Here is a 25,431-nt window from a genome sequence, read left to right on the forward strand (position 1 = left end):
ATCATATTCTAACTTCAGAAAATCAAAAATAAAAAGTCTTGAAAGAAGCTGGGGCAGGGGAAGGGACTCTTCCCTATAAAAGAGCAAAAATAAGTTACTTCTGAGTTTTCCTCAGAAACCATGCAAGCAAAAAGAGAGTGGAGTGAAATATTTAAAGTGTTAAGAGGAAAAAAAAAAAAACAAACCAACCTAGAATTCTGTACCCTGCAAAATTATCCTTCAAAGTAAAGGAAAAAATAAAGACATCGTCAAAGAGAAGTTGAAGGGATTTGTTGCCAGTACAACTGCCTTATTAAGCAATGTTGAAAGAAGTTCTCAGAGAAAAGGAAAATGATACAGGTCGGAAACACGGCTCTACATAACGAAAGGAAGAGCATCAGGAATAAGTAAGTGAAAATAAAATAAAAACTTTTATTTTTCTTATTAATTGATCTAAGGGACAATAGTTTGTTCAAAATAATAATAGCAACAATGTATTTGGTTATATATGCTTATATATTTATGTATGTTCATGTGTGTATATATACTTATGTGTATGTGTTTTTTATATGTGCTTATGAGTGTATATACATACGCACATAAACATTTATGTGCATATGCTTATTTATGTATGCTTTTGTGTATATACACATGCATAAGCATATACACTATATATAAGCGAAATGAATGACAGTAATGAATGATACAATTTCATTCATATTAAATGAATGAAATTAAGAACATTTTTTTATTATAAGAAATTATCACTCATACTATCTGTGAAGCGGTATAGTATTGTTTGAAAGTATACTTGGATTAGTTGTAAATGTATATTAAAAACTCTAGGGCAACTACTAAAAAAGTTTTGAAAAGAAGTATAATTTATATTCTAAGAGAAGAGAGAAAACGGAATCATATAAAATGCTCAATTAAAACCACAAAAGACAGAACAAGTGTGGAATATGAAAATTGGAACAAAGAACAGATAACAAATAGAAGAGTAACAAATACGATGGGCATTAATCCAGCTATATCAATAATCACTTTAAACATCAATGGCCTAAATACACCAATTAAAAGACAGACTTTTAGAATGAATCAAAAAACAAGACCCAACTATATGTTGTCTACAAGAAACCCACTTTAAATAGAAACACCTGTAGATTAAAAGTACATGGGTAGAGAAAAATATGCCACGCTAACACTAATGGAAAGAAAGCAGGAGTAACTGCATTCACTTAAACAAAGCAGACTTCAGAACAAGAAAAGTTATCAAGGCTAAAGAGAATAACTACATAATGAGAAAGGAGTCAGTTCTCTAAGAAGACACAAGTTCTCAATGGGCATGTGTCTGACAACAGAGCATCAAAGTACATGAGGCGAAAACCGAGAGAGCTACGAGGAGAAACAGGAGAATCTACTATCATTATAGTTGGTGACTTCGACACCCCTCTATCAGAAACGGACAGGCCCGCAGGCGGAAAATCGGTAAAAACATAGTTGAACTCCACAGCACCATAACAGATCATGTCTCCAATTCCTAACAAATGGTTCAGAAAACAATTATATGTACACACACACGTTCATATGCACACACACGCACATATAGAAAGCTCATGAAGCGAACTATAAACAGTGAAACAGTAAAGGGCATACAGACACGAGTTCCTTGTACAGTTTCTATAACTTTTCTATAAATTTGATATCAAAATCAAAAGGTGAAAACTATTCAATTTGGAGAAAATATCAAAAAGATTTTGAAAGTCAATACAAAGAGCCGAAGAGTCATTCATAGCCTTGAAAATGAGATTAAATCTGTTGACACACCAAAACTAAAGGAGTCCAGACAGAAGTTTGCCTGATGAAATTGAAGGTTCAGAATGAGTCTTCTGGTTTCTGCCTACCTCCATTAACATGAGAAATTTAAGAAATTAGACTTGATTATGGAATATTATGTTGGACTAATTACTGCAGTGTTGGATGAAATGCAAAGCACTGTGAAACAATGAAAATAATTGACTTGAAAATGCAACCATACACTTGACAATAATCAAGGAAGAAAAAGGAAACGCATTTGGTCAGCATTGGACTAATCCGATAAGTGGTCATACCTTGACCTTTTACCTCTGAGTGATGACTTGGCCCAATGCTCCAACCCTAGATCCAGGAGTCGGGGGTTCCCTAAGGCAGGGTCAGGACTAAGATGAGGTGAGTGTCTGGCCTGGAGTGCAAAATTTAAGGAGGCACCAAAAAACTCAGTAACCAAGGTCAATAATGTTTTAATGAAATGTTTTTTAAAATCGAAATTAATACAGAAATCCTTGGTGAATAAGATATCAAAATATTAAATGAAGACAGTATTATGGACTGAAAGAACACATCCTCCCCCCCAAAAAAAAAAAAATTCATGTTAAGCGCTAATTCCCAGTGTGCTGGCATTTGGAAATGAGGCCTTTGGAAGGTAGTCAGGGTTAGATGAGGTCGTGAGGGTGGGGCCCCCTCATGGGAGGATTAGTGCCCTTATAAGGGGAGACACCTGCGAGCCTGAGCCACTCTCTCTTTCTCAGCCATGTGAAGACACGGAAGGCAGCCATCTGCAAGCCGAGAAGAGAGCTCTCACCAGAAAGCGACTCGTCTGGACCTTGATCTTGGACTTCCCAGCCTCCACACCACAAGAAGCAAGCTTCTGCTGTTGAGTCCACGCCACCCGGTCTGTGACATTTTGTTACAGCAGCCCAACCCGCCTCATACAGAAAAGGTCAGTGTTGCTAACTTTTCCTTTTGCCTCAGGCTCTACTGTCACTCTAAATTTTTTATATTTAGGGTACCATAGGTTTTTTCACATTAACTTTGATTTTAAAATATATATATATTGCTCTAAAAGATCGTCTGTCTCCACTAGTGAGATAGTCCTGGCCCCGCCGTAGGAAGCACAGCCTAAGGCTTAACTCCATATCCTCACACAGCGGACCCTCAGGGCGAGGTAGCCACACCCCGTGGTCCCTGGTCCGCGTTTACCAATGTCTCGCCTTGCTGGATGAGGGGCTCACCAGCCCCCTACCAACTCCAGCCAGACAGCCCTGCCTCTTCTGCTCTCCAATGGCCTGGTTCCGAAGAAGGAAAATACGAAACATGTCTCACCCCAGGAGAGGCCCTGATCGAGGCGGGAAGAGTGGGCGAGGCAGCAGACTGGTAAAGGACGGCAGGTCGTGACTAGTGTCCCACATTATCAGAACTAGGTAGTAGGGCGTCTGACTCAGAGACACGGCGCCGCACCGGTCGTCAGAGAGTGTCACGTCTTCCATGTGAACGTGCAATGGGAAGTTGAGCAGAGGTTCTGCCGACCTTCCTCGAGGAGGAAGGTAGGAATAGGAGGAAAAGGCAGGTGGGAGAGAGGAAGGACGGGCGATAGGTAAGTGCCCGCCCTGCAGCAGGGTGTGCCCGGCGCGTCCCACCTTATGTCACTGGAGCGTCCCAACACGGAGGGCTGGGCTGGGAAGGACACACTCTGCTCCCCATGCCAGAAGCTTTCGGGCGAGCACGTATTCACAGACACCGGCAAGAGAGACTACCGGCTGTCCCCGTGGGAAGGCAGAGGGCCGAGGCCTGCCAGGCGCGCAAGGCTTCTGCGTCTGAAGGGAAGCCTTGTCTTGGGCTGGCGCCTGAGAGAGGACGCCCCCTGACACTCCCATACCTGCCTCTGTCAGCACGGCAGGGGCTCCGGCCTCCAGCCGGAAGAAGCCCGCCATCCCTGCCAGACGGAGCTGAGCCTGCCCTGGAGTCACCGTGGCTACAGCACCTGTTTCAAACCTCTGGTTTTACCCATCTCCTAACACTGCCTGTGTGCGCCGAACGCTAGCAAAATCTAGAGCTCTGTTCTCCAGCGCAGCGTCCACCCCACTCCGGCCTCCCAGTTCACCATCATGGAAATAGAGAAGGAACTCAGTCAGTGCACGATGAGAGCGCCCCACGGACCCAGAGAGGAAGAGATGAAGTTTGGCTTCAGGACCAGCATAAGCACAAATATCTGCAGCGAATTCAACACGTCGAAAACACTCTGATTCAAACTGCGTTAGGAGCCAGTTTCTCCTGCAGGTACAGACGCCTGGACTGTATCGCCTTGGGGCAGGGCAGAGATGTCTGCTTCCTGTGGCTTCGCAGAAAAGGAGAAGCCCCTGGTGAAGACAGCTCTCCCGCATCTCTCCTGCACCCCAAGAAAAGACCCGGCACCTCAGAGGCTGGCAAGACCCCCGCAGCCCGGAGGCTAGCTGGAGAGTCCCTGGAGTGAGATGCAACTTTAAGAAAGAGGCGAGGCCGAGCAAGAGTGAGAAAGTCTGGCAGGAGCTGGTGCGTTTGAGCAGGCGAGACGGGACACCGCTCAGCTCTTTCTGCCTCTGCTTCTGGCAGCCTCCCCATCTTGCTGCGTTCGCGGGCCTGGTGTGACTTCCCACCCAGGTACACGCGCTAGGCTCGCACTGGAGACCTTGCCCCCTTCCACACCGCTCAGCTGTCATCTGATTCGCAGCAGGACGCTCTGGTTTGCAGAGCCCAACGCATGTTTGCACCTGGAGGGGAACAAGAGCACGAAGCAGACACGAAGAACAGCCCTTCGCTGAACTTGTGTCCCCACCCGCGCCACAAGCTCCGCCATCTAACCTTTGAGGTGCCCTACTCGAGCGATCAGATTCAGTGACTGAGCTGCTCAGGCTTTGGTGTCCACAGCTGCCAGCCTCCCAAGACCCCAGAAGAAGGAGCCAGTTCCATGAAGCACCAGAGTCTGCACAACAAGGTGGCGTGACCAGGAGGCCACCCTGGACAGCGAAGGGAAGGGCTGCAGGAAAGCACATCGGGGCAGGAAGTCCAGGGCCGTAGTTTACAGGACACGGCACAGCCTCGCAAGCAGGCTGGCGTGCGAGGCAACGGTTTCCCTCGGGATCAGGCCTCCGTGTCCCAAAGCTGAGCAGGGGTGAGGGAACAGGGACCAGTGGCCACTCCGACTCAGTCATACAGAATTTTTGCTACTCATTGCTTCGAAGGAAGGAGGGAGGGCGGGAACCGAGGCCCGGTCAACCCAGTGGCTTGAAGTGCAATATAATCACCCTAGGCTTCGCCCGACCTGTCCTCTTGGTGTGAGGGAGGGACAGTTTGTCACTGCTGCTGTCATGGACACTGGGCAGGGATAGCCAGAGACCTGTGGGCAGCAGTAGCAGGAGAAGGGGGGTGGCAGTGGCACCGGGCGGTGGGGGCAGCGGGAGAGGGGTGACCCCACAGGGACTGGGCATTCATGCGAGGTCTTCCTTCACCCAGGCGCTGCTTCCAGGAGACCTGGTGGGAATCAGGGGACTAAAAATGACTTCCCGGCGCCTTGCCAGCCCAGGCTGGGTCGGGCGTCCTTGCTCTGTGCTCCCGTGAGCCCTCATCTCCGTGTGGCATTTATCCATTTACGTATCCGTCTTCTTGAGAGCGGGGGCTGTGTTCACTCACCTCTGCACCTCCCAGCACGTCACCCAGGTTAATGCTCACTGAATGAGTGGATGAACTACTGCTATGATAAAAGTACGAGGCACCCCTCCGCTGACACCGGAGGATGCTGCTGCCGTGTTGTCGAGGAGTCTGTATTTACACAGCAGTAGTCAGGACGAGGCTGCCATCTTCGCTAGGGCCAAGGAGCATTGCTCAGAGTTTGCTTGTCGCTGCCATGGGGCCTCACCCACCCTGAATAGACTCTGACCTCTTCATTCTCCTTTCTCCCTTCCACACTTTGTCATCTTATTTACTGCTTCCCAAGGCATAGCCCCAATGACAACGCGTCTGATGATACTAATCACGAACTATGTATGGGTGACTTCGGGTCTTTGTAACAAAACTTTACGGAGGAGGAAACCGAAGTCAAGAGAAGTTAAGCAAGCTGCCCGAGTTTGCAGAGCCTGTGAGGGACACAGTCACAATTCAAACCCAGTCTCAGCTCATGGCCACTAACCTCTCGGAAATCGTGCGAGGACTCTAAACACTCACTTACTCCTTTGTCCTTTGTGCCTAGATTTTAAAGTCCTGAGGGCAGAGACCATTTCTCATTCATCTGTGCACTGTAAGTGTTCGATCAATAGTTGTTGAATTGAATTGAATGGACTATTTGTCTTAGGCCTCTTATCAAAACAAGCTGAAGAGCTTGTGCATGGATCAAAGCAGGCCTAAGCGCCAGCCATAAGTAAGCGACGTGGATCAGAACTGCCCGCAGCCATTCTTCGGAGAAAGATGGGAAGGACCACGGAGGATTCAGACTCCAGGTCCCCTCCAGGCTTTCCCAGTGGCTCCAATCCTTTCCCACTACAGGAAGGGATAAACACCCTTCCTATATTTCCTCTCGCCCCCAACTGCAAGGAAAACAGTAACACTAATTAGTTGTAACAGGGTGTTCATTTCACACGGTTCTCAGCAGGTTGCCCTGCTGTTCTTTGAAATGGTCTGGAAACAGCCTTGACTTTAAACATCTGAAGATAATTGAACCGAAGTCGCGCCCAGAAACCCTGAGTGACATGCCTTTTATTCTCTTCCTCACTAACAAGAAATGTTTGCTGCCGTATCTTATTTACTCAACACCTTGAAAGCCTCCGGCACCGATGACTTGCACCCCAGGATCCTAAGAGAATAAGTTAAAGTAATGATTGGTAATAAATGGAGGAGCAGGGAAGCCTGAGAGATTAAACAAAACCCTATGCCTGCTGAAAGGGAAGAAAGAATCGCCCCACAGACCTATAAACTTAAGCTCTGTACCTGGAAAAAACAGGGAAGTCGAGGTAGGCTCAATGGAATTTATGACGAGATCAATTTGCAAACATTTTTCAAAGACGAGGATATTAGTTAGCAAAGATGGAAATGACTTCTCATATATCGTTGGCAAGCGGGTGGGGAAATGGGTTGTCACCCCTGTGGGTGGAAGTGTAAAACTGAACAGCCTTTTTTGGAGGGAAATTTGGAACATCCATCAAAAATTTTAAATGACATAACTTCAACTACACAGCTCTATTTCTAGAATTTATTTTACAAATGTTACCACAAGTGTGTCCAAAAGTAACAATGTAGCTTTATTTATAGAAACAAATGATTGAAAACAACCTAAAGGTCCATTAAAATAGGTTCAATAAAAAGTATGATAAATCCACACCATGGAATATTTGGTGCTTTTAAAACAGCAGGAAGGGGCGACCTGCAAGTATGTTTATTTAACAATCTCCAGTATAACAGTTCGAAACTGAACTCATAAAGTCCAAGGTACTATGTGTGTGATGCCACAATTCGTTTTAATTTTGCCATTCGTGTACGAGTATATAACCACTCGTATATGTGCATAATCGTTCCTACAATGACTCATGTGCACAATACGTGTATCTGGGAGGATGTGAAACAAACTGGTAACCGCTTGATCCCGGGCTGATAAACCGGAAGACTAGGGATGGGAGATTCCTTTTCGATTTCTACTTTTCAGTGATTTTTTGTGCCGTATGTGTAGTATGTGAAGAAATTACATGTTTTTTTAAATTTAGAAGTAAAAGAAGAGAATAAGTATCAATCGTCACAGCCTGTTAGAGAATGGAAACGCAATTCCACACGATCGTCTAGGACCCAGGGGCGGGCCTGGTACTTCAAGGGGGAAAAAAAGAACGGGACCCAGTGTTGTGACTTTAGGCTTTGAGTCAGTCTTGCAGGGAAACGTAGGAACACGCTTGCCAAGCAGACAGCGATTTACAGGTGTGGCAGTAGGTAACCAGAGGCCCAGCCCCAGAAGGAGGCACCACCTCATGGCCACAGGCGTTCAGCAGGTATTTGACAGGTGGGGAAGACCAGCGCTCCGGGGCCTACTGGACGGAGCTGAGGAAACATACAGGTAGACCTTCTGGCTCCTCAAATAGAAACCGTCTCTGTCACTACCACCGGCCTTCAGGCCCAGCCCTCGGCCAGACAGACCCCGGTAGAAAGCGAGGAAAACCCACGGCTCAGGCAGAGGCCCTGGCAGTGTAAACCGGTGCCGGGCCTGCCTCCAGCACATGCTCTGAGCCCCCACCCCATTGCCCGGGGGGAGGGGAGTGGGCGTTCTGGAGCTGGGGAGCCGGGTGGCCTTAACGGGAACAGCGAGTCTGTCCCAGAGCTCTGCTCCCCCCTGGCTGTGATCTCAGGCGATTTGTCTTCCCATTTCTAAACTAAGATGACTAGTGGCTCCGTTTCATGTGATTTTGAAAGAATCAAATGAGATTATCCGCGTGGTATTCCGTCCTAAGATAGTCAGAGCTTCGAGAAAGTAAACGGCTATAAAAACGTAAAATACCAGTATTACACAGGCGAGCTATTCAGCAATTTACCTGCATTGTCCAGTCAGTTGGTTCAGTTGACACAGTCGATCTGACGGCCCAGCACGAACAAAACCCAGAGCTATGATTAATCTATTAATCGCCACACACATTTATCAAGCACTTATGGGGTGGCGGGTGGACCGAAGCCACAGAGATGGAAAGAAGACAGACTCCTGGCCTATAGGACACTCCAGTTCCAGTCAAAAGGACACGCGAACCAACTGTCCTCCGGTGTCCTCACTGCAGTATTCCACGAGTGGCACGAGCTGAGGGCCACAGGAGAAAAATAAAAGCCTTGACTCTGCGACACCCTGCATCAACCTTCAAATGCAGACTGACCAAACACCGAGGTATACAGCCTCGTAACAACTGCTCGCCAAACCACACATGCGTTTGTAAAGAAATCTGCAAGCGATTTGTAACAGCACATTAATCAATATATTTGTTCAGTATCATTTTGATTTAGTCAAGGCTCTGACTGAATAATTTCAAAACTAAAGGACCAAAAATGACCCCGTAATTGGTGGTCATTTCAGATTTTACAGTTGTAGGAACACTGGGTAAAAAATTTTTTTAATGACCTGTAAGTAGCAGCATTATCAGGCAATGTCTCAGTCGAGATAATGTCAAATAATATGTGCACCAACTTTGAGCTCGGGTTTGATGTTCATAATGTGCCTGAGAAACATAGGCTTCATTGCATCAAAACAGCAGCCTATCCGCCAATTCCGTGGATCATATCCATCGATGGAGGAAGGAAAGGGACAAGCAGAAGATAAAATAGACCAAGCAGGTTTTTAAAGCCACGTAGACCAAAGAAAAGGCTAACCGAATGTCTCATTTTTGAACTTGTGTTTCATTCAAATGGTGTTTCATTCGGGTCTAAATATCATTCTAAGTTGCAAATAGTAAGCAGAGCTCCCTGAGTTAACCTGCATAAAATTAAATTTCATTCTAATTTAATTCACTTCCAGAATGGTATTCTGTTGCCAATGTGAAAACCCCGAAGGAGTTTCGTTTTCCGTGACCTCTATAAAATAACAAGTTGTATTTGCCACAACCAGAAAAACATCCTGAGCCTCATTTGCCTAGGGAGCCTGTAATCAGATATTACTTACTGTCCCACGTTATTTCAACAGCCACGAGTCATTCCTATTAAAGCAAAAAGTGATTTTCTGACCTTTTTACAAAAACGAATGTTCTCATTTATTTGGGTGCTGGTAGCACTGATACAATCGTTGGAAAAATACCAGTTCCAGAGCCCTCTCATCATATGCCAATCATGAGCAAACTAGTCCCTTGTCTCCTAAGGAAAAGCTGGTGGTATTCAGCCATGGTTTGCAAGCCTGGTGGCCCATCAGCATCATCTGAGGACTGTTCTAAAACACAGACTTCCCCTCCCTCTCCCAGTACGGACCTCCTCCAGGTCAGGGACCCAGAATCTATCCTGGTCACATATGCTTCGGGTGCATTGGGCAGTCAGCCTGGTCCTGAACCTAGTTTGGTGTAAGGCATCCTTAAAAGAACCGGGTGTGCCAATCAGAAGAGAAATGTTGGTGGCACTGAGGGCTTAACGGTGTCTGAAAAAAAATCAAGGACATTTGAGTATAGCTTGATTAAGAGGATATCGAAGAATTAGTACGAATCACGTTATATGTGATGACGGCGTCGTATTTAGGTCAGAAAACGACCCTAAGTACTAAGTGATAAAATGACGTAAAGTCTGAGGTTTGCTTTCAAATGCTCTAGCAGAAAAGACAAAAAGAGGAGGACAAGTGGACCGCGAACCCCGATGGCCCTGAGAGTGGACGATGGGCGGTTTCCTCAGCAGTGCTTGCGTGTTGAGGAATGTTCTTCATAAAATGTTTTTGAACTGTCTGAGAGAGAACAATAACAGCCACTAGATCCCGTCTCTGCCACACAGGGCCATCTTCCTCTGGCTCTGAAAGACAGCGGGCTGGCATGCTGCATTGCCCCCCGTTTACATGGACGAATAAGGGTGCAGAGACGGCAGGGGATTTACCCGTATCGCCAGCCGCCTGATACTCGTAGGTCCCTGACATTTTTCCCTCATAGGAGTCTTTGCATTCGATGTTGTCCTTGCAACTGGAGTCAGGGCCCTTTTCCTAGCCGTCGCTTAAGCGGCGTTTTAGAAGTTTTGAATTATTTTGAATAATTATTTGAATTATTTTGAATAATTATTAAATTATTTTGACATTTCCTTTAAGGAATTCCCTGGAACGAGATGCTTTCATTTTCAGTCAGTACTGCATTGAGTCGGTGAGCTTTGGCAATGCAGGAGTTGAAATCCAAGTCACCAAGTATACAAAGTGGGTTTATTTTCAGGCCCCCTAAAAAATACAGAATCTGTTGCAGGAAGATAGGACTTCATTTTAGCAAATTTAGCACATAAAAATCGGGCATTACCAAAGTCATAGGGATTTGTCTTCATTATCAATGGATTTTTTTTTCCTTTTTTTGGCCATCATAGCATTTACTCTGGAACACCTATAAATAACGAACACCCTTTGTACAGAGAAAAGTACGTCTATCATTCAAAGATTCTATGTACACGTTTGGTGAAAATTCACAGACTTCAAAAAGTGAGCACGTCACTAGAAGTCCCACGGGTTAAATAAAATTAAGCGTAAATTTATTTACAGAGACAAGTCAGATATTAAAAGAGGTGGCGGTGATAATATTTTGCACTCATAGGCAAACAGGCTATTTTGCTGATACTGGCAGATTGAGAAGGAAAGACCTGGATGCTGTACGCTTGGAAACTCGCGTGAGGGGCCGGTGGCTCCGGGTTGCACTTCCGACAGAGGGTGTCGGTGCCAGACTTCCCACGTGCAGAGAAGCAAGTGATGGGGATGTCGAATCAGTCGGCAGCGAGCACGGCCCCTGAGCCGGGCACAGGGAGCTCCCCTGTTTGACTAGCTAAAGGCACCAGGCTTCACATTCAATCTTGAGGACCAGGTGCTTCGAGCTTTTGTGAAAAGCCTAAGTGTGTGTGGGATAAGAAAGTCAGTGTTTGGAATTTCCTAAGACAGAGTGGCCCAGATGTCATAATCACTACATCACCTAGCAGCGACTGTTCACCAGACACGGGTTAAACTGTCTTGCAAGTCACGAAAGGCAGCTGGAAGGGTGGCCAGGGCACCTTTATCCCCAGACTGTGTGCGCCAAGTCCCTGAGCGTCCCGGACAAGGACTTACTCCCAGTACCTCGTGCAGCTCCCAGTACCTGCAGCTCAAGGTCACCCTATCCTCTCCTTCGCTGAACAAGGCCCACATCCTTGTGAAACAGAAGAGAGCTCGATCTGTGTGATTATTGTAGGGACCACTAGGTGGTGACCTTCTGGAACCATAGATAAGTTCAGGGAAGCTTATCATTTAGTTAAGGATCCAGATGTCACCGAATAAACGAACTCTGAAACCTCTTATGGGCAGTATATAGACTCAGTGTCTGAAGGGCCCAGCTGTCCTCCGGAGGCGGGCAGTTAGGATCCCTCGTGGCCTACCGCTGGATCGCGGTAAGTTGTCATGCGCACTCCTCCTAGGTCTTGAGTCCCAAAGACACAAGGACGGTCGATAATCCCTAGAGTCCAATGGGTAGTAAGACTTAAGGGCCCACACACTCATCTTAAAGAAGTATCCTCATGATTCAGGCCCAAAGATATCCAACTAGAGAAAGACAGACTCAGAGTCATCTTGCGTGTTTGCATACACAGTGTAAAGTTCTCTTTTCCCACAGCTTGGAGCTCAAGACAGCAACTCACTCCAGGTCTGTCAGCCTCTGTGTAACTTCGTCTCCACTCTGCGGTGTTAAGGATTTAACAATGGCTCGGAAGCCACCAGCCCTACAGAACCCATAATGGCACTGGGTGGGTCCCAGCCATCAGCCACCACTGTGGGCATGGTAGCCTAGAGTCCAAACCAAGACAATGGAGAGCCTTCTCCTCTAAAGCAAGTTCCATTTTACACAGCAGTAAGATGGGTCATATGACAAAGGACAAAAGGACATAGTGAAGTAAGGCCATTCTTGACGATCAGACTCAGTTCAGACCCAGGACAGTGCTAAGGACTTCACGTGCAATCCGCCAGGCACCCAGAAGGACCTGGCACTTTGTAGATCTCTGTCCCTGAGTCTTCTCACGACTGTGCTGGTTCCGAATGCCTCCTAGTCCTCAGCGCTCCCTCTTGCTCAGAAATTACCTCGTGTTTCAGAGGCTTTTCTCCTTTATTCTCCTGACAACTTGCTTTACCCTATCCCGCACCCCCATCATGGGGCTGAGCCCTGAGCTAGGACCCCCCGTCAGTTCACTCGCATGTTCCCCACTGCTCGTGGGGAGGCACAGCAAGAACTTCTATCATTCTGCTTCAGCGGAATCCGACTCCGCTCTGCGCTCTCGGGCAACCCCACACAATCTGTCTTTCATTTAGAGATATTTTTGCACTTCTGTTTACCGCTGGGGACTTTCAGATTGCCTTTCATTCTATTTCTTTTTCTTTCTCACTGGGCAGAAAACAGAGGCTGCCATGAATGTAAGAACTGAAACAAACAGGGGAAGACAAGACCAGAGTTACTCCCACACGCTCACGGTATTGCTAAGAGCCAACGCCCCGTCAGGAGAGAGCTCTGCAGTAGACTCCACACAGAGAGCATTCAGCGCTTTCTAGTTACGAAAAATGCCTTTTTAGTAGTACAATTTGATATCCTTCTCTTCTTACTAAAATCCACTGGTCATCGCCACTAGAGATAGAGACTTGAGACTATAAAGATATCAATTGACACGTCCAAGATCACACCTAGAGGCAACTGGCAGACACCTCACGCCGGGCCTCCAGGACCATCTTGAAGCCAAATCATCTGCAGAGTGGCTGTAGTGGCTACAAAACCCATCACTAACTTCTGACAACTACCAATTCAGCCTAACAGACGTTTGCAGAGAGCTAACAGGGATTCTCAGATGAGTAAGACACAGTGCTCTCCAGGGTTTTCCAGCCCGCTCGCCTTATAAAACAAAGACGCCCTCCACGAAGTTATCATTCAAGGCAAATGTCTCAAATGTCATAGGAAAGGGACAAAGTATTTTATAGGCTTTTACTTGATCCCTTCTTCTGTGACCAATTTTAAAATGTAGAAAAGATCAATCAGAAGCACCGCGTGAGTGTGTGTGAGTGTGAATGCATGTATGCATGCAGAAACATGGCCACAGAATGGAGTCAGCCAAAGTCACTGTCTTCTTGGCTACGGGCATCAATTGTCCAAGAGTCTAAAGGTTAATCTCATAGGACGATAAGAAGATGATAGCTGTGTATCCTGCCAAGGAAAGAAAGGACTAAAGTCACATTACTGGCCCGCTAGTAACAGGAGACCTACAGGGGTTCTATGAAGCCAAAGGCGAGGCTGGAGCCTTGCTCAGAAATGGTCTAATCAGATCGCTTGGAGAAACCCTCCTTCGAGAAGAGCTTTCTGATAATGGCGGCCAGGGGGGACCCCTGTACGTTTGCCATCTTGGCTATAGCTTTGACAGTTACAGACTACCTAGCTGAGACTCCCTTGTGACTATAAACTCACAGAACAAACTGGCACCATTTTGAAATGGAATTATGGACCCCCAAGAGAGGTTCTCCCTCCAGCAGGATCCGAGTGAAGATAAAGTTGGTGGAAGCCGAGAACTTTCTTCCATTTTGGCAGCACCCAAACTGTCTGAGCTCTGCATGACCGTGTGTGGTTTTCTTCTCAAGTCATCACGTGTTTGAATCTCTATATCACGTCGATTAACATTTACATCAAATCGCCCTTTTTCATCTTGGAATGTTTCTGTGACATTATGCACTTCAGATGGGTCTTGAAAAATAGGATAAACTTTCCTCGGAAGGTATTTTAAGAGAGGAGAAGGAGGCAAGTGTTTCAGACAGAGGGAGGAACAGGAGTGAGTGTCCAAAGAAATGAAAACAAGACCTCAGAAACAAGACCTCCATGTTTACTGCAGCACTATTCCCAATCACCAAGGTACGGAAACAACCTACGTGTCCATTAACAGATGGATGGATAAAGATGTGGTATATATACATTCAATGGAATATTATTCAGCCACGAGAAAGAAGGAAACCCCACCATCTGCGATAACATGGATGGACCTTGAGGGTATTACACTAAGTGAAATAAGTCAGAGAAAGACAAATACTTCATGCAATCGCTGATATGTAGAATCTAAAAGAGCCAAACTCATAGAGACAGAATAGAACTGTGGTTGTCAGGAGCTGGGCGTCAGGGGATTGGGGAGATGTTGGTCAAAGGGCACAAACCTGCAGTTTGATGGTGATTAAGTTCTGGAGATCCGACACACTGCATCGTGAGCATAGTCAACCACACTGTATGATATACTTTAAAGTTGCCAACTGACTACATTTTAAATGTTCTCACCACAAAAGATGGTAATTATGTTGCAATATCTAATTGTATCTAATCGGTACAATTGTACACCCTAAACTTATACAATGTATATGTCGATTATATATATAAAAATTCAGCCCCTGTGAAGGGATGTGCTATAAAGTAGGACAGCAGTGGAGACAAGCAAAGAAAGGTATTTTGGGATGATCTTGTGCCTGACACTCACAAACACCACCGAAGAGTTTCTGAGTTTTCTCAATTTACCAAAAGTATAATTGTGAACAAGGAAGGCGGGAGATGATATTGAGCATCTATGTGGCCTGACTCTGTGCTTGTTTCCTCACTTAATCTCAAACCAGCCCTGCAACAGGTATCACTGCCCTCGCCTGACGTGTGCACAACTGAGGCTCGGAGCTAAGTCTGTGTGCCCGGGGTGGCCTCCCTGACCCAGACCCAGGCCCTTCCCTGCTGTGGTCTTAAGTTTCTCACCCCAGCCAGTTTCTTCTGCTTCTAGGACGAGAAAGGCCATCTGCTTTCTCTAACATGTCACACTCATTCCCTAGCAGAGGCCATCCCATGCAGTAGAGTTGGTACTCGGCTAACGCGATGATGGACCAAAACTTCTCGATCTTTTATGTTTTTTTCCCACTTGATTACAAAACAGGCCGGCACCCCTACTAGACTCGGGAGAATTGAAAAGAAGTCACACGGGTCTCAGGAAAAAATGTGGTTTGTTGTATACTATAGGAAGGTAGATAATGCATATAAATAAAAATTTTTTAAGATTAGAAGAAAAAAAAAAAGATGATGGACGAAAAAGGCCTCACAATTCAGGAAAGTTGCTGGGTGAAAATCTCTCAAAAGTCTACCTATACCCATGCCCCAAAAGTGCCCTTGCAATAAAGCCAGATCTGTCATTCTCAGCACTCACCAGCAATGAGCCATACAGCTGTGGAGGCCTAACAATCCGGGCAGGAAAACAGACAAGCAAAGAAAACGAAGAATGTAGTCAAGCCCCAAGGAAAAAAATGTTAACATCCGGAACCAATTCACCCACGCAGGCTGGGGAACTGTTACACCCAGCTCTTCATGAGGCGCCTCGGGCCCCTCCCCCACCACACACACACACACACAGACCAGGGCTTGGTGTACTATTTGCGCACCCCTACAGCAGTGACATTGTCCTGTAGGGAGCACCTCCCACAGTACCTACCACCCAGTCAGAATTGCACAGAGCTGTCTGAAATCTCTGTGATGTCACAGTAAAATCTGGATAAAGCAGCATTGCACCAGATGGAATCTCACGTTCCCAGGGTGCATGTTGGTCCTGCAACGAGTTCTCTGAACGCTGGAAGAAAAACAAAATGGCCCAGGCCTGGCTGGTTTCATTTCTTGCAGAATCTACCTTTCTAATCGAACAGATCTCCTGGGTCAGAGCCTGTAAATCACCTAAGACTGCAGCATTTGCCTCATCGTCTGCCAGACTCTATATTTCAAGAGTTTGGGTCCACACAGGTTCCTCGGGAAAGGAAATGGGCCTAGAGATTCATATGCTTCTGTTGCTACAGAGCTTATCGAACCCCATCAATCGTTGCCTTCACAGAGGGGGGTGGGCAGTAGGAGGAGAAATTGAAGCTTAAAAACAGGCACGGACTGTACATCTTTCTCTTTTTAGCTTCTAAAAGGCACTTTTCTGTCATTAGCACAACAGACAGGACTACGATAGACCTTACAGTTCAACAGCCAAGAAACACATTAATGCTAAAGTCCACCCACCAAAATCGGGGGGGGGGCAGTTTTTCCCCAAATCCCTGTTAGAGACATCAGACTTCCTAAGAGAGGAAGGTTACTTGGAGTGGGAGGAAAAGGGATGGAAAGACAGTGAACAGGTGAACCCAAGCCCCCCGAAAACCATCCTTAAGTTCCCTAAAATTCACTGCCAGGGGCAAACCCACTCACGAGAATCAGAAGAGCAAAGCAGCACGGGGTGTAAGTGTTCAACGGGATAAGAGATTTCTGCACATACCAAACAGAGCTGCTCTAAATAGAGCTGTTACAAAATAAACGAATCAGAGCAGTCACTCAGAGGTTAAAGTCAAAGCCACCACTCTGAGAGCGAGTGTACTTGCTGTGGGTCCTCAAGGCAGGTTCCTAATCCTGGGGCATTAAAAAGAAGCCACTGTGGAAATCAGAATCTCTTCCTTTGTAAATTCAATCCATGGCAAAGGGATTTCAGCTGTGATTGCTGAGTTTGGGGGGGGAAAAATCAACAGTACTTAGAAATGCACGAATTGCTCGTTGCTGCAACTGATACGTTTCTAAGCTGTTCCATTTTGAATCAATTACCAATAAGATTCCATCCATCCCGTTATGAATGGAGAAGGGGATGAGTAAAACAGAACCGTGAAAGTTCCCCCTGAATTTCAATGCACAAGGGGATTGAAGATGAGGAGGTTTTAGATCGAGTTCAATGTGCAGCCACCGCATTTCAGACACTCAAACGCTGGGAAGCCTGCACATGCGCCGCTCCAAAGACCAGGGCTTAGAAACTCCGCCCTGCGTCGCGTCACACACAGGCTCCTCCCAGCAGGTATGGAGAAGGCACTTTAGGATTGGAGGGACGAATAATTCCAGGAAAGGAAGACAGAGACCCAGAAACTGTAACCGAGCTCACTCTCATCTGTGAACAGTTTCTGTTTGGGGGAGATAGCAAGCATAAATTCCCACCCACGAAAGTTCAGAGCTCTCTCTAGAGCAGTGGAGAGTCTTCCGCAGGGGGGAGGCGATGTCATCTAGTGGTTAAGGATGTCGATTCTAGAGCCACAGGGAGCTGGGTTTAAATTCTGGCCAGGCCTCTTCAAGTGGACTGGAGCTGTGTGTCTGTGCTCAAGTCAGTCAATCTGTTTGAGCCTCAATTTCCTCATCTGTAAAATGGGGGAACAATTGCCTTGTCTCGAGGACCATTGGGCAGATGCAATGAGAATGTGAATCAAACCATCGGCACAGCGCCTAGTGCAGGGTGCACCCTCAATCCATGAGAAATCTCATTGGTTAGCATTGAGTGGGCGCTCTGAGGTAAGACGCTTGTAAGATTGGGGAAGTAGGAAACATCCGTCTGTTCTGAAGACTGAGACCTGAATTCCAACCAGGGCAAAGCAGCTCATTCCTCTGGTCAGGCAGTGGCGCTGAGGACAGTGCTGTGGGCTCCATAAAGGGGGGAGGCTTGAGAGGGACACTATGTCTGTCTCTCTTCCCCTAGGAACGCACCTTCACCATCTGCTGCCAGGAATCAATATAAACAAAACCTGGGGTGTAACTAGTTTTATATATAAAAAATGATCAAATCCAGCTTCTGTTTTCTGGAAGAAAAGTGTGCAAAACTGTGCCGCCCGATGTGAGTTGTGACACAATGGCTGGACCTTTTGCTCTTTCCCTGAAAAGACTTCAGTGTCTTCTTCCCTGACAGTCAGCCCGTCCTTGGTTTGTTGTGTTATCATCGTGTTGTTATTATTTACTGCTTGCCTTGTGCCAGAGATATAAAAGCAATGAAAATAAGGTCCCTGCCCCATAGCAGTTTCTGGGGCAGTGGTGAGAGAGAATAAGTCCACGAGCTCCATGATGACAGAAGTCAAGGGGCCAGAACTGCAGAGAATGGGGGCGTCTACCGAGGGTGGGGAGCGGTCACTGGGCTTTGAAACCCAGCTGTAGAAATCTAGAAGGAAATAAAGTCCCACAAGCTAGAAACATGAGAAACCCTCCTAGGTGTGCGCTGGGCCCAGTTTTTTGTCTGACCCTGCCTTCAAGTTCAGCAGCTATGAATAGAGGTCTTGAATGCTAAGCTGTCTTCTGATCTATCTTGTTGACAAGCGTTTTGCCTGTTACTAAGTCATCCTTTTAGCATTCTCCAGTCTCTGCCAGATCAAGATCTCGGCTTAGCAGACTAGACATGGAAAATACTTACTAGTGCTTTCCATTAGGCTCAAATAGTATGAGGGGCAACTGATTTTTTTTTGGGGGGGGGGCCTATTCCACCAATTCAGTTTACCAGTGACGAAGTTGCTTTTCTCAGTCTTCATTTTTCAAATCTATAGAGTTTTTCCAGCTATTTCTGGGAATGGCACAAAAAAATGTTCAAAGCATAGAATAACCTAAATTTCCTTTAAATTCACGAATACCATAGAATTCTTTTGGCAGGAGGGTCCTGGGCGTCCACACAAGTAACGATAGGTTACGTCAAACACAAAGGACTAGAAATCACTGATCCAGGACTTCTGAACATGTGATATTAATCTAAAAATTTTTCAAGAGCTTTATGAAAGCTCTTAATTCTGGCTGTAAAAAAAAAAAAATCTTTTTTTTTTTTTTAGCTTTGTGTTGCTATACAGTTACTTTCTACAACTGCAGTAAAGCTTCCCACGTTCTAACAAAGCAAAGGATGAGTCAAGTGATGGCCAGAATGCATTAGGAGAAAATGGTAATATTTTTTAAAAAGTTCACAGGATCACAGACTCTTACAGCTAAAGGGCCTCAGGTGTCATTTGAGCCCCTCTCCCTCATTTCGCAGCCTAAGGACTGAGGCCCCGTCAGTGGCTATGAAACAACTTTAAAACATTTTTTTCAACATTTACACGTCTGCCTTTAAAACAAGTGTTCCCAGTTGGAACAGTAATGACAAAGCTAGCACTGGAACGAGGTCTAATTTAGGCTAGTCTAGACCTCTTCCTACCATCATACGTGGACGTCATCTTGAATATGAAGGCCTGCGCCGAAAACTGTCGTATAGTGAAGACTCACATATCCACATGAGCAAATGAGGTTTCTGAAATGTTTTATAATTCAGTATTATTTCTCTGCAAGCTGGCTTATATGATTACTTTTTCTAACTAAATTCTTTTATAACTAAATAGTGAGTGCATAGGCTTATAATATATGTGTATGTGTGTATGTATATGCATGTGTGTGTGTGTGTGTGTGTGTGTGTGTGTGTGTGTGTGCTTTATCCCCCCAGCTTTGTTGCAAAAAATAAATAAATAAGTAAACGATTAGGCTTCTGAATTAAGGAAGCTTCGTCAAACCCAGGGAGAGCACTGCTGTGTTCACAATCACTTATTGGCAGAAATGCTTGCTCCTCCCCACTGTGAAAATCAATTATTTATTTTTCATAAGCAAGAACGGAAGCCCTGAACCACCCAAGTCACCTCACCCCTAGGTTACAATTCTGCACCCTGGGGCCTAGTGTGATTGACGCTTTGAAGTGGGGTCGCCTCCAGGCAGGGCTCCCCTCTGCTGATTCTGAGCCGTAAATGGGACATAAAGCTGGGTGGTTTCTTTTTTCATTTTTTTTTTTTAAATGAATTACTTCCTTGTCTTTAATCTCTGAGAAGGGCATTGAGGACAATAGTTTGCTGTCCCTTGGTCCCGGTGGCAATGCGGGGCAGAGCCGGGTTTTGGACAAGGGCAGCCTTGCCGTTACGGGTCCTGAGCGCCCCGGGATCCCGTGTCTGGAACCCACAGCGCGACTTTCTTTTTCACGTGCTGTCTATGATATTTACTGACCCTAGAATTACCCATTTGGAACTGGTTAAGGATTAAAAGTTCTTCGGGCCGAGGGATTCTTGATTCCTAATTGCTAATGTTTGAAGTCAGTTTGATTCCTCGAAAATTTGTTCAGCCTGATGAAAGAAAAGCTCAAACTCCCCTCGGGGCGCGAGGTGTAAGATCCCTGGGTTCCGTTCGGTTTGGGGTTTGTTTGGGGGTCCCCCCTGGTTTTTGGGGTGGGAAGAGGCCCTTTCACCAAGGCCTGCCCGATTATCTCAGAGTCCCCGCACCTCTCCAGGATGGAATTGGGCCCGAGAAAGGCACCCACCATCCCTCAGGAAGCCGCCCAGACCCCCCGGGACCCGCCCGAGCGGGAGCAGGACGCGGGCCGCGCGCACCGAGGCCCGGCCGCAGCTCCCGCCCCGCGCCGCCGCCAGACCCGCCAGACCCGGCAGAGGCGGAGGGCGGGTGGCCGGGCCCAGGTCGCCGACTTGTAAAGCTCCGCGGAGCGGCCAGCTTTCCCCAGGACGGTTTCTCGGGAAGAGATGCAATCCCGATTTCTTCCTCGGCGAAACGTCATCTGAAAATTTTTTTAAGAGTGCAAAAAAATGGGCGTTTTCAACGTGTGCGTAGGAGGTTGGGGGAAGGGAACAGGATGTCGGGTGGGGAAGTCAGGGGAGGGGGGGGGTAGAAAAAAAGGGAGCTAACTGCTTTCAGAGCCCCGCTCCGGGGCTTGGACAATACACTCCGGGCCGTGCGACAATAAAGAGAAGGCAGCGGGGGTCGGCAGTAAGAATTTCGATTCACTCTGTTGAGATTTAGGCGCTAAAACGCCAAGGCTGCGGGCTAGGTATATGACAATGACCTCTAGCGATCCCTTCCAGGGGAACTCTACTGTTCTGGTAGCATTTTGGTTTTTCAAAGAAGTCTATATTAAGCTATTACGTATGCAATCCCGAATTAGGAGTCTGTTTGTTTGTTTAATCCTCCAAAGTGTGTGGCAATTTGGAAACAGCCCATTAGAGCCTCAGCAACCGTATTGCAGAAAATATGAGGGCAAATAGGGAGAAATTTTTTGCATATATTTCCTGTGTTCTTAAATTATTTCCCCCAAATTACAATGTTTCTTCTCTCATTATTTCTATTAACCATTATTATTATTATCCAGATTTCTCTCAATGATTCCGTTAACATGGAAGAACAGGACACTACTCTTCAGAATACTCAGCACGTTCTGCCCCTCCTAGATGAACTTGGTATTGTTCACAAAATTAAATGATAATTTTAGTTAAAAAAAAAAAATTCCACTCTCCCTGTTCTTTTAAATTGCATCTGTCACAGTCTCGTTTTCTGATGTTTTCTCTTAAACTTTGGTCCAAATCATCAGTTAATTCGAGAGTTAAATGAAAATACAAGTAACTAGAAGTTTCCAATCTGGGATTCCCTTGAATTGTCAAAGGATGTCCAGAGATGACAAAACTGGCTCCCCAGATTTTAGGTGTCCCCAACTTGCTAAACTGGCTCCACAAAATAAAGGCAGTTTCTTTTCTCTTAAATGTTATCTGTGTCCCATCAGAACCTGATGTTCACACATAAATTTGTGTATAAACACCTATACTTGCATATATACTTTTTAATATATTTTATACACTTACATATTAAAGGCAAAGCTAGACGCTGCATGATACAAAGAGCACAGAATAAAAAAGGCCTATTTTCACTTCTGGTATCAAAAGCTCATCATCAATTTGTAGTCAGCAAAATGTCCAGCCTCAAAGTGAAGCCGTTAATGGCACTGAATAAATGCTGATTTGTCACCACCAGTTGCTCGAATCCCCCACCTCTTCCCATTTCACCTCCGGTCCTCCCCACTGAGCCTCATTTTCCACCCTGACACTTAGAGCAAGGGCCTCACTTAAATTAACCAATGATTATCCTTGCCCAGAGAAGTGTAAACAGACCCTAATTTATAAATTTGCTAATTGCCTTTCCCCTCGCAGACCCCCGAGTATGTCAGTCATGTACCTATAAAATGCAGAGCTCACTAGAAACCAGAAAAAGCAAAGCAAAAAGAAAGCACATGGAGGGGAGAAGGAAGAGAGAAAGATTCCGCGTTTCACCCGTTCCCTCCTTTTCCCTGTGGAAAAGTATCCCCAAAGGTCAAAAGTAGAAAATCACTTAAGTATTCTCTCCTACTGAATGACCGTGTCTTTGGGGAGTGAGAAAGTGATAGGCAGCTACACCCCAGGATAATCATGGGGTGCATTTCTGCATTTCCAGAAAGCAGAGTGCAGTGCCAGTCTGCTCTTTCTCCTGGTGGAATGTGCACAGTTCAGTCGCACTTTTTCTTTTTTTTTTTTTCCTTTCTTTCTTTTTTTTAATCTACAGTCACCTCAAAAAGGAACTTACAGATTTAAGAAGCACCGTAATCATTTTTCTCCCGGGGTATGAGAAATGAACTTCTACTACAGTTCATAATCAGGATCTCAAAAGAGGGTTCTCGTCTTATTAATGTTATATTTTTGGCAATAGAGGGAACGATTGTGACAGACCTGGAATATTTCCCTTTAATACTAGCAATGCCCTTGGAGAGGCTTAGATGAACAAAATGTCTCGGTCCTTGGAGCCAAAACGTATTCGTCCCTCTCTCCTTGTGGCCCAATATGAAGGATTAATGCTGAGGGACTTGTTAGCATTAAACTCTTGTCCACACATGCAAAGGAAATCATACTAATAAATGGGGAGCACAAACCACCAGTACCCCATAATTTTAGTTTTGGCTCCTGGGTTAGGCATCGCATATCCTTTTTCACGTGCTCATTAAGGGCCAGGTGTATTAAAGAGATTTAAAACCAATTTCCTTTAATAATTAAACGATGTTCACGACTCCATCTGAAGTCGCTGAAATTTGGGGTGACAGGAAAACGGCAGCGGATAGGTGTCAATATAATTTCAGTCCGAACTGTAAGAGATTGAATTCCCCCTTCGCCCCGCATGGACATCACCTCCTGAACTTTTCTTTCTGGAAATTTTACCTATAAAATCAGGAAACCCAAAGTAGCCAGCTCTGACCCCAAAAAGAAGTGTTTAATAAGAAATAGCGTTGAGCAGAGCGTGGAGGGCGCCGACTGAGAACCGCTGCCCCGCTAAGCTGTGAGCTGGTCTGTCTAGGAAGCCTCTGGCGCCCGTTAGGCTTGTACGCTTTGGACCCGTGTCCAAGGGGCAGAGGTGGGTGGTGGAGCCGGGCTAGGGGCTGCCCAGACCCGCGTAGACAGTTTCCCCTACGCTCCGTTGTTACCCGCACATCTTCCACACCTATCAGAGTTTCTGAACCCCCCTGGGGGAGGTTGGGGCGGGGAAGCCAGCGAGGGTGCGAAACACAGCGCACTCCACCTCCCTTCCATCACAATCCAAACTCTGGGCACCAGGGCGGCAGGGTTCTCCCCATCCCCTGTCCTCCCCAGCTGCTCGAGCGGTTTGCTCCATCTATGGGATAGTGGGTTAGAATCATCTTCTTCTTAGCGACTTCTATTGTGTCACCGCGCCAGGGCCACAGTGTAACACGGAACGTCTCCATAACTCTCCCTACCGCCCAGAGGCCACTGCGGTGCGCTCTCCCAGCCGCGCGCATCCAGAGGGCGTCTGATGTAGCGACCGTCCCACCAGCGCGCGTAAAAGGCGTTTGGCAGTCATCCCCCAGCTAACCTCCATCCTCACCAGCCAACGACGAATTTAGATCTTGCCTACACCATACCCCACACACACACTCCCCTTTACACAAGGTCACTTACCAAAAGGGCAGCCACCGTCTAAGATCGTGGCGGGAGCCTTGGGCGCGTTCAGCAAGGCCTCACACTTGGCTGGTCCGCGGGCCGCAGGCCCGGCACCCTCGAGGCCTGCACGAGTGCAGGGGCGCGCGCACCACCGGGGAACCAGAATTCCTCACCCGGGACTCTTCCCCAGGCCGGCCTTTGAGCGTCCGGGCCCGCGCGCCGCACAGCGCTGCACTGCGGGACCAGCCCCGCTCTCCCCGCAGGCTTCAAACTCGTCCCTTTTTCTCGGTTACTTCAACGTCAGTGAAGAGTCACTTCCTCCATTTTGACCCTGTGTTTCCCTATCGGGGGTCGGGAATGGGTAGAGGAGTGGTGTCTAGATTAAAATCTTGGAGCTCTACTCTGAGCTCCAAGCTATAAACTGTCATATTAATTCTCGTGACCAGTTGATCTCGGCAATTCGAAAGAGGGTGCCCTGGGGCACTGCGAGGGCTTCTCTTGTGTCATTTCCCAAGGGGTCGCGCAGCCCCGTGCACGGGAGCATGCGAGCGCCTGACGTGCGCGCACTGGCGCGCGGAGCGGTCCTGGGTGTGCCGCCCTGCGTGCCCGCCCGCGTGCGCCGCCACCTCCTGAGGCCGCCAGAGCGCGGCGGCTGCAAGGCTCACGCCTGCGGGCCCTGGATGGGGGAAATCCCCCCACTGAAGGTTTAAATTACTTTGCTCCGCGGGAGACCCGGCTTCGGCCGCACTCTGCTGTGGATTTGGGCGGGAAAGGCCCGAACCCGAGCTGGGGAGCCGGGTGAAGCCGGGGTTGCGGTGCGAGCGACGATGGCGCCGCCGCGTGCCTGAAATACACTTCCAAGGCCGGGGCAGCCGGAGCAGCTGTTGCCGGAGAAAATTTCCTCCGTTGCTGCTGGGGGTGAGGCGGGGGCGAGCAGCCTGCGGGCCGGGCTCTCCAGGACGGGTTTCGAGACGCTTCCCGGTCCACGGCGGCCGAGTCCCGGCGGCTTCGCCAAAAGACGCGGAATGCTGGCCCGGGTGTAAGAATGAGGGCACCTCGCAGGCCCTGAGGGCCTCGGGGGGATTTCGGGACCACCAGGCTCGGTGGAAATTTTTGAAATACATACTGTGTGTCCTCTGATGTGTGAGTGCCTACACCGCGCAGGCCGGGCTGGTCCCCCGCTGCCGCAGGTCGGCGCCCCAGGCTGCGGGCGCTCGGCGCCAACTAAAGCCAGCTCTATCCGGACGCGGAAAGAAAAACGGGCTGCGAAAAAGCAAAAGGCCACGTCTTTGAATAAGTGCGAAAGATTAAATCTAACTCTTGGGTTGTCTGAGGATCCCGGGATTCTGAGGCTCGTACAGACAGGGCGGGTGGAAAACCACGGTACC

General features: G+C 47.2%; 1 protein-coding gene across 1 annotated transcript in view; it reads right to left on the minus strand.

The window, feature by feature from the left end:
- Positions 1-25,431, minus strand: part of TBX15 (T-box transcription factor 15) — a 107,395-nt gene that overhangs the window by 79,064 nt on the left and 2,900 nt on the right. The window lies entirely within an intron of this gene.

The sequence above is a fragment of the Pteropus medius genome, unplaced genomic scaffold (genome assembly GCF_902729225.1).
Source record: "Pteropus medius unplaced genomic scaffold, Ma_sr-lr_union100, whole genome shotgun sequence".
NCBI lineage: Eukaryota > Metazoa > Chordata > Mammalia > Chiroptera > Pteropodidae > Pteropus > Pteropus medius.